Raw genomic sequence first — 10,796 nt, forward strand, 5'->3', positions numbered from 1 at the left:
GTTTTTCCTTCCCCTGTTTTTTTTTTTTTTTTTGGTATTACTATAAAAGCTGTGGGGCACCTGGGTGGCTCAGTCAGTTAAGCATCGACTTCTATTCAGGTCACGATCTCACGATTCATGACTTTCGACCCCACGTCAGGCTCTGTGCTGATGGCTCAGAGCCTGGAAACTGTTTCAGATTCTGTGTCTCCCTCTCTCTCTGATCCTCCCTGGCTCACACTCTGTCTTTCTCTCAAAAATAAATAAACATTTTGGGACACCTGGGTGGCTCAGTCGGTTAAGTGTCCGGCTTTGGCTCAGGTCATGATCTCATGGTTTGTGGGTTCAAGCCCCATGTCAGACTCTGCACTGACAGCTTGGATCCGGGAGCCTGATTTGGATTCTGTGTCTCCCTCTCTCTCTGTCCCTCCGCTGCTTGCACTTTGACTCTTTCTATCTCAAGAATAAATAAACATTTAAAAAATTAAAATAAACATTAATAATACAAAGAAAAGCTGTTCTTTATTATGGTTCTTGGTTATGGTTCTTGGTTACAACCAACTCAAACTACCTCAGGCAAAAAGGGAAATTTGTTGGAATGATACTAGAGTTTCTCCATAAGTTAAACAAGGGTTAAACAATGAAACTGCAAGAAAGACAGGGTTAGAGGAATACCTGGGACTGAGGACATAATGTTACCAGGACACACTCAATAGATGATAGACAGATAAGACAGACAGACAGACAGGATGTACATGTGTATATATATACACATATATATACATGTACCTATATATACACACATATATATGTATGATATATGTGTATCATACACTCTAGTCTCATATTCAAAAACCCCAAAGGAAAGATTCTAATTGGCTCTGCTTGAGTCAAGTGCCCTCTCTTGGATCAATCAGCTTTAACAGCATTTGTGCAAACCCCATGGTGACGGAGGAGGATGAAGCCCAGGAAAAGGGGACTGTTCTTCCCTGAACAAAGGCAGAGATATGCTGAGCAAGCACACTTAGAGTCATCTACTACAGATGCAGTTATTTGTTTGTAAGAATATGGGGGAGGAATAAAGGTATAAAAGGAAATCATTTTTAAAACCCATAATTTCAGGGGCACCAGGGTGGCTCAGTCAGTTAAGCATCTGATTTTGGTTCAGGTCATGATCTCATGATTCATGGGTTCGAGCCCCATGTCGGGCTCTGTGCTAACAGCTGGCTCAGAGCCTGGAGCCTGTTTCAGATTCTGTGTCTCCCTTTCTCTCTGACCTTCCCCTGCTCAAGCTCGCTCTCTCGCTCGCTCTCTCAGAAATAAGTAAAACATAAAAAAAAATTTTAAACCCATAATATCCGTCTCTTAAAAGTCTTTTACTTTTTGCTATTCTTCTCAAATAATTTCCCACATGTATACAGTTTTATCCAGTTGCATTCAAATTAAACGAAAAATCATATCTTAAGACTTTACCTACTTAACATTTTATCTAACATTTTTTCATACTTCTGCATTGTCTTTCCTGCTTTTTCTTTTTATCTCATTATAAAAAATAATATTTGCTCACTTACTACTACTACTACTACAATTACTACTCATGGCTAAAATTTATATGAAACTTCTTGTATCTTGGACACTGTCCTATAGACATTATTTACATTTTAATGCCATTTAATTTTGGCCTATCTGCCTGAGTCCTGACTTCCTGACCTGGGTGTAGTTATTATCACCATTTCTTTGGAAGAGGATGCTGAGGCACTGAGAAGTTAAGTGACATGTGCTACTAAGTGGCAGAGCCAGGGTTCAGTCCTGGGGAGGCCAGCTCTTAGGTCATCCACAATAGGAACACACAGAGAAAGCTGGAAAAACACCACACATGCTCCTAACTCCCTCACGCTGTATCTGCTTACATTTTGATATAACTCGCTCGCATCTTTTTTTTTTGTTTGCCTTCTTCCCCTTACGCACCAGTTGGATGGATGGCCAATATTTGGAGTGTACCACCATTACCTACACTGACCCCTACCCCACCCCAAACGATAACCACCACATCCACCTTCATCCATAACAACGACAACCACAGCCACCTTCATCAATATGATTCCTCCCACTGAGCCCAGATATGGCCTCAACATCTCCCTGAACAACAACCCCTAAAAGCAATCACATTCAATCAGCTCTGGTTGACAAAGGAGATAAACCTATATGCAATTTCTGTGCTACGTATCATTACAAGTCTCGCACATCTCCGTGTTGTTAAAGACCTTTTACAAACATCACTTTTAAGGCACAATGACTTTTCCATTTCCTAAAGACAATCATTTGAATCATTTAAGTACTTTCCTATTATAAATAGTATAGGGCTATTTTTAAATAATACATACTGCTGTAATGAATTTGTCTTTCTATTTTTTCCCTTAGAATAGGTTCCAGTAGGAAACATAAATGTCAGACCTTTCATATCACAGCTTCCCCAATATTTAGTTTTTCATTTGCACTTACTCCTCAGGCAGCTGCACTGAGGTAGGGTTGGGGGGGTGGAGGGGCAGGAGGCAGAGGTGCATATTGATACAACAGGGAAACTGGGCCCGTTTTCCCATCCCCTCACTCACTTTTCCCTGAGTAGAAGTGAGGGGTGGAACAGTTTGGGGCTAAAAATCAGATATATTGGGATTGCCCCATTCCTTCTGAACCAAGCCTGCCTTCAGGAATCATCTGTTCTGCTCAGCCTCTGTGTGCTGAATGTTTACCAGGGCAGACATTCACATCAGGGAGGCATTTGTGGGTCCAGCTGTCTAGTCCTAGGGTTCAGTTAGGAAATCCAGTAGTTCACAGATACAAGGCATATTCTCCAATAGGAGTTTTATTAGTAACAGAAGGGGGCTATTTTAGCCCATCTGTCCAACTTCTATTTCTAAACCAGTTAAGAATTTGGGCGGAGAAGATGGATGCTGTTTAGTGGTCCCCAAACCATCAATAAGTTGGAAGACTTATAGTAATTTTCATGATATTTTCCAAACTCTAACATATTGTTAACTATCTGCATCTATATACTCAGATACACTGTGCATAAACTTACTTGTTTATGACCATTTTGCCTCAACATTTGGCAATTTTGCTACATTTTCATCCGGCATTTTTGTTTTTACAAGTGAAAGGTCTGTGGCCAGCCTGGGGGCGGTTTCTTTGTAGATAACTTTGTTCCTGTATGACTGTTTTAAAATCATTTTTAAGGGGCGCCTGGGTGGCTTAGTCGGTTAAGCGTCTGACTTTCGCTTAGGTCATGATCTCGTGGTTGGTGGGTTCGAGCCCCGCGTCGGGCTCTGTGCTGACTGCCAGCTCAGAGCCTGGAGCCTGTTTCAGTCTGTGACTCCCTCTCTCTCTGACCCTCCCCTGCTCACGCTGTCTCTCTCACTCTCTCCTAGAAATAAAAAAAAAAATTAAAAAAACATTTTTTTAAATTAAAAAAAATAAAATCATTTTTAAAAATCACTGCTAATTTTTTTAAAATTTTAGATTGTGCCTAACAATTTCAATGACTTTGCCTGGAATGTGGTAAACTAGTTCCATTTACATATTATATTTATCTATTTTGCTTTTTTTATAAGTTTATACATTTATTTTTGCAAGAGAGCCAGAGTGTGACCATGGGAGGGGCAGAGAGAGAGGGAGACAGAATCTCGAGCAGGCTCCACTCAGTCAGTGCAGAGCCTGATGTGGGGCTCGAATCCACAAACTATGAGATCATGACCTGAGCTGAAATCGAGAGTCGGACGCTTAACCGACTGAGCCACCCAGGCGCCCCTGTTTTTGCTTTTTAAGCTTAGAAAATGTCTTTATCTTTGATCATGATATAAACCCCAATTGTCTTTGTTTATATTTGCCTGTTTATTTGTTTTTTATCACCAGAAGCATCTATTACTGCGGGGTTAGACCTCTAATTCTTATCCTCCATGTCATTCATCTTCTCTATCATACTCATCTCTGTTTTCCCTGAATTTCCGAGAATCTTCTGAAGTTTGTCTTCTGCATCTCTGACTTGATTTTTACCATGTTAACGTGCTCCTGACTGCTTCCAGGTCTGTGCTTGGCATACATGTGAACATTAAATGTTCCCTGAATAAATAACGAATGAATGATTACTATGAGATTCCAGTTTTTCCATTTGTTCTCTTCTGTCCTCTCATGTACCTCTTTTCAGTGAATGTCAGTGGATTTTCGTGTCAGCTACACTCTTTCTAGGTGTTTTTTTTGTATGCATTTCAGGGTCAGGTCTTCCTGCATCCTGGAAGTACACCAATCAATTTTCTCCTGGTTCTGATGATAAACTATTTTCCAGAGGTCTGTGCTTTCTGAGTCTTGAGAATGGTGCTTTCTTCCTCTCACTTGGGAACACGTTCTGCCATGAAACAAACATTTCATTCTGTCTTCTCCTAGATGAGAGCTCATCCTAGGTGAGCTCCGTTCAGATCTTGTGTTGGCTGATACCTACGCGGAGCACATGCTTTTCACTTGGCCCCCCTCCAAACGAGGTGGATTGAGTACCTTCTCAGATCCACGTCTGATGGCTGTGTACGGTGAGTGGTTGCACGATTTTTAGCTAGTCCCCAATTTCTAGCAGGATTTCATCTAATAAGGATAAGCCGGAATGAAATAGAATCTTGCCCTGCCTCGCTGCAGGAGTCCCAGATGCTCTGAACAGATGGAGTTCATAAAGCACGACAGTCCCCGTACGCCGACAATGCTTCCCAGCCGCTCCCACCACAGCTCTTTACTTGTGGGAATCAAACCTCCCAGGATGAAACTCAGTCCTCCATTACTTCCTGCCCAGTTGTTTCCTGAAAGTGTTTTATTCTGCTGAATACAGAAAAAAGAGGTACAGATGGGAAACAGGGACGATACTGGCTGCTTCAAAGGAAAAGCACCAACACAGGAGAGGGAAGGCTGCCCATTTTTTCATTCGGTACAGATCTTCCGTTTCTGAATGACAGACACAGAGGTGGCTCATCCTATCTTTGTTCTGGTTTGTACGGCATAGGCTGGATCACCAGCTGTGTTCTCAAAATCAGCTTCTTAGGCTTTGTAATTGTAACATTCTTCCAGATTCTGGCACTGGATTAACTAGTAGTCAACCCACATTAGGTTTTTATAACCTGGGTGTCTAGAGTCAGAAAGGCTTCCATTTGCGACCTGGTTTCCCCACTCACCAGTTCGGTGGACCTTGGGAAAATTCCTTTGTATTGCCAAGTCTGGTTTGCTCCTCTGTAAAATGAGGATGATAATAGTATCCACTCCAGGGACGCCTGGGGGGCTCAGTCAGTTACACGTCGGAATCTTGATTTTGGCTCAGGTCATGATCTCACGGTTTCTGGGACTGAGCCATTAGCAGGCTCACAGCACAGACAGAGCATGCTTGGGATTCTCTCTCTCCCCCACTCCTCCACTTACGCTCTTTGAAAAAGAAGGTATCCACTCTATCAGTATGTTTAAGGAGATCATTGTGTTAGGCATCTGTCTCAGAGTAAATGCAGATACTCTTAGTGGAAGAGTACTACTTCTGCTATTAGGAGTAGTACTGGATACTATTGGAGGTTTTGATCTTTATCTATCTCTCCAGGTATTATCAACTAATTTTTATACTTGTTACATGATTAATGAATATTCATTTTATAAAATTTGGAAAATATTGTCAAGCAAAAAAAGAGAATACATGTAAATCACCTAGAATTGCACCATCCAGAAACACCACTTGGACATTTTCTGCATTTTTTTCAGTTTTCTTCCCATGAGTGTTTGTGTAGTGGGGTAGATGAGGGGAAGGATGGGTGCATATAAACAAAAACAAGCTGATCCTATTTTCCAACTTATTTCTTCACTCTTCTACAAATGTTTTCTCTGTTATTATTCTTTGTCGTCAAGAATGACTGCATATAATGATACCATTATATGGATATGTCATAGCTTATTTTATTTAACTTATCATTGGACATTTAAGATTTCAGAAAGTATTTTACTACTAGCAATACATAGATGGACGTTCTTATAAGCTCTTCCTCTTTATCTATGTTCATTTTCTTAAATAAATTCCTATAAGTGGAAGTGTTGGGTCCAATGATACATAGATTTTGTAGGAGCCTCTTACATATTGCCAAATCACCCTCTACAAAGTTCATAGTAATTGCTAATTATTATTACCTTCAACAACACAAAGATGCTAACTCCTTTTTTAGTGTAATTATTAAGAAAGAACATTTTAATAAGTTTATTGGTAGTTTAAGTTTCTTTTCCTTTTCTTCTGTAAATTGTCTATTTGTGTTGTTTTCTGTGTTTAATGAGACCTTTTTCATTGACCTTTTTTAAGTTTATTTATTTTGAGAGAGAGAGAGAAAGCATAAGTCAGGAAGGAGAGAGAGAGAGAGAGAGAGAGAGAGAGAGAGAGAATCCCAAGCAGGGTCTACAATGTCAGCATCATGCCCAGTGTGGGGCTTGAATCCATAAACCATGATATCATGACCTGAGCCAAAGTTGGATGCTTAAGTGATTGAGCCAACCCAGGCACCCCTTTATTGGCTTTTAAGAGAGCTCTTTATTTAATGAGTATTTTAGTCTCTTATCAGTAATAGATCTTTTTTTATTAAATGTTTGGTATAATTCACTGGTCATGTTATATTGGTCTGTAGTCTTCTTTGTGGGAAGGTTTTAATCACAGATTCAATTTCTCCAATAGGTATAGGATTTTTCAGATTTTTTTCTTTATGCTTATTTATTTTGAGAGAGATAGAGAGAGACAGAGCATGAGCAGGGGAGGGGCAGAGAGAGGGAGACATAGAATCTGAAGCAGGCTCCAGGCTCTGAGCTGTCAGCACAGAGCCTGACACAGGGTTTGAACCCATGAACTGTGAGATCATGATGTGAGCTGAAATGGGACACTTAACCAACTGAGCCATTTAGGTGCCCCAAGACTTTTGAGATTTTCTAATTCTTTTTGAATCAGTTTTGGTAAATTATGTTTTTCTAGCAATTTGTATACTTTATCTAAAATTCCAAATTATTTACCAGAACCGACTTTATATCTTCTTTTTACTTTTTTAATTTATAAGATATGTGTTGATTTCCCCTTTTCCACTCTTGTTGTTAATAATTTGTGATATCTCTTTTCCTTTTCCTTTGATTAGTGTTCCCAGGGGACTATCCATTTTTCTTAGTCACTTTGCTTTTACATGTGTTTGTATTGATAATGTATTGATTTACAAATGTTTTATTTTTTTATGTAAGTCTGTCCTTTTCCTTCTTTGTAATTACTTTCTTTTCATGTTTTTCATGTCTTCCCCTCTCAAAACCAGATAAATATTTATTTGTATTTTCGTTTTTCTTTTTTTTTTTTTTAAATGTTTTATTTATTTCTAGGAGAGAGAGAGAGACAGCGTGAGCAGGGGAGGGTCAGAGAGAGAGGGAGTCACAGACTGAAACAGGCTCCAGGCTCTGAGCTGGCAGTCAGCACAGAGCCCGACGCGGGGCTCGAACCCACGAACCGCGAGATCATGACCTAAGCGAAAGTCGGACGCTTAACCGACTAAGCCACCCAGGCGCCCCATTCGTTTTTCTTTTAAAGTTTATTTATTTCTTTTGAGGGCGAGAGAGAGCAGACATGCATGTGCTCATGGGTGGAGGGGCAGAGGGAGAGAGAGAGAGAGAGAGAAATAGAGAGATTCCCAATCAGGATCCATGCTCAGCACTCAAGAAGGAGCCTGACCCAGTGCTCAATCCGACAACTGTGAGATCATGACCTGAGCCAAAATCAAGAGTTCGACACTTAACCAACTGAGCCACCCAAGTGCCCCTCATTTTTTATTATATTTTTATTTCAGAGAGAGAGGGAGGGAAGCAAGGAAGGAAGGGTGGGGACTTCAAGCAGGCTCCACACTCAGCACAGAGCCCAACAGGAGGTTCGAGCTCATAACCCTGAGATCGTGACCTGAGCTGAAATCAAGAATTGGACACTCAACTGACTGAGCCACCCAGGCACCCTTATTTGTACTTTTTTAGTTGTTTTTATTTCTTTTGTGTTTCTTTTGTTTATTAAGTTAAACATTTTTTAAAAATATGTCCATATTTAAAGAAAAATATACCAAACACTTGAAAAAGGTACAGTACAAAGTTACATTGTCTTTACCCCTGGTCCTCACTGTACTTCTCAGAATTTGTGTAGTGAGTTCTTGTGTATACTTTCAGAATTTATTTATGCCTGGACCTGTGTGTGTGTGTGTGTGTGTGTGTGTGTGTGTGTGTGTGTATGTGTGTGTGTGTGTGTCTGTGTGTGTGTGTTATTTTAATACATTTTGGGACAGGCCAGGGGCCCAAGGACCTGCATTTTAAAAAAAGCACCCAGGGCATTTTGTACGCACCCTTGCATATGTCATGACTCTGGTCTAGGGATCAGACCACCAGGGAAAATGTTGCTGAGGAAGCCTCTGGAAGCAGAGGGAGGAAAAATAAATAAATTAAAAAAGGGAAAAAGAAATGGAAACAGGTGGCTGCCTGCCACCACCAACTGTCATTTATGAGGTTCCTCCTATGGGCACCCCACTCTTTTAGTCACTTTGTGCATTACCTCTTTTTGTCCTCACAATGCTATGATTAAATGGGGCTGCAGAGTTGCAGGAAGAAGTGCTAGTAAGTGGTGGCACTGAAATGTGAACCTCTGCTTCCGGGACCTATGTTCTTTTCCTGGTCCGTGCTTCCTCCTTCACCATTCCAATCACACAAAGCAGGAGGTGGGGGAGGGTGCTCCCATACACATGCTCTCCCTGGAAGAGGGAGATGTGATGGTGGCTGACTTGTTGGTACTCATTATGTGGATGTACCAAGTGACAAAGAAGGTAAGAATGACTGAGTCAGGGCAACTGGGAGGCTCAGTCGGTTGAGTGTCTGACTCTTGATTTCGGCTCAGGTCATGATTTCACAGTTATGGGATCGAGCCCCAAGTCAGGCTCCATGCTGAGTGCTGAGCATGGAGCCTCTTTGGGATTCTCTGTCTCTCTCTGTCTCTCTCTCCCTCTGCTCTGCCTCCACTCATGTGCATGCACTCTCTCTTCTCTCTACAAAAAAACAAAAAACAAAAAACAAAAACAAACAAACAAACAAAAACCAGCTGAGTCATCAGGGAATCTGGTAATATGGAGAGCCAACCTGAATGATTAGAATTCATGGAGAATTTTCAGTCTAACATGCTCAGTTTGGCCACTGGCAATGCCTCATTTCTCAGACAACTCTTCAGTCAACCATCCTGTGAGTCACCATCACAAAACAACAACAACAACAACAACAAAAACCCCACTGAGTGTGATTATAGAAACCCACCAGGCACCAAAAACAGCAAAGCATTTGGAATCTGGGAAGGCCCCAAATTCACGTTTCCTTCTGATTTTTAAATCCATGTGTGCTTCTTGGAAAATCTAATCCACATGTTTTGGGATCATTTATACTAAATCCATCAAAGTGCAGTTTTATAAGACCAATTTGATGTCTAAGAAGCCTGATGTACTTTCTCTTTCTTTCTTTTTTAATCACAAGCCTCTAAAAGCATCTCCTTTCCCACCTGTATCCCCAATTTCTAAACCTGGAAGTTATATTTTGTCAGTAAGAACTAGGCCTAGAACCTGAAAACAGGAAACCTCAGGCCTAACCTAGTCTATGAAAAGTGACAAGTTTGAAATCTGGACAAATACATCCTGTCATTTCCCAGCAAAGTCCCCTCACAGCTGTGGGAAGAAAGCCCACCGTGCTGCAGATTCAGCCTCCTCCACAGACAGCCCTAGCCTGGCAGGGGAACACAAGATGGATTCCAGACCCTTCTTTTTAATTCAAAGAGAGCTCTGCCCACTTTTCTCAGGGTAGCATTCTGGAAGCCCCACTTAATGATTCATTCCAGTGAAATCCACAGGATACTAAACCATGATGAATACATTCCAAACTGTTTCTGTCTCACTCCCATGGAAGCACTTCTTTGAGAAGAGCATCCTTGCCTCTGCCAGATGCTAATCACCTAGAGCCTCTTCGGGGCCACCTGAAATAGAAGAAAAACAATGAGCGTTATCCACAGCACAGTTCCAAGTAGGGAAAGAGTAATTACATCCAAATCCATTGTTCCTCATTTATTTCATATGTTCTTTTCCCCTTGTGCTTTGCTAAGTTGGTTGTAATTGCCATATAGTTGTTCCAACTTGGGGCTCCTATTAAATTACTAACATTTAGACTCTGTTTTCAGCAGTCCTTCAAAAGCAAACCCAAATCCTGCATGAATTGCTCCCTCTCATGAGATTCCATTTCAAGTTAAAAGGAATAAATTGATAGAAAACAGTGTGATGATTCCTCAAGAAATTAAAAATAGAATTACCATATGATCCAGCAATTTCATTTTGGGGTATATAGCCAAAAGAATGGAAAAACAGAGTCTCAAGAGATCTTTGTCCACCAACGTTCACAGCAGCATTATTCATAAAAGGCAAATGGTTGAAGCAACCCCAAGCATCCATTGACAGATAAATGAAAAAATAAAAAAAAAGTATGTACACACACACACTGAAATATTAACCGTAAAAGGAGAGAAATTCTGACACATGCTAAAACATGGATGAACCTTGAGACTATTATGGTAAGTGAAATAAGTCCAGCATAGAAAGGACAAATACTGTCTGATTTTACTTAAATGAGGTAGCCAGAGTACACAAACTCATGGAGACAGAAAGTAGAATGGTGACTGCCAGGGGCAGGGGAAGGAAAATGGAGAGTCAATGTTTAAGAGGTACAGAGTTTCA

This window comes from Crocuta crocuta, unplaced genomic scaffold, assembly GCF_008692635.1.
Source record: "Crocuta crocuta isolate KB4526 unplaced genomic scaffold, BGI_CrCroc_1.0 scaffold102, whole genome shotgun sequence".
Taxonomy (NCBI): Eukaryota; Metazoa; Chordata; class Mammalia; order Carnivora; family Hyaenidae; genus Crocuta; species Crocuta crocuta.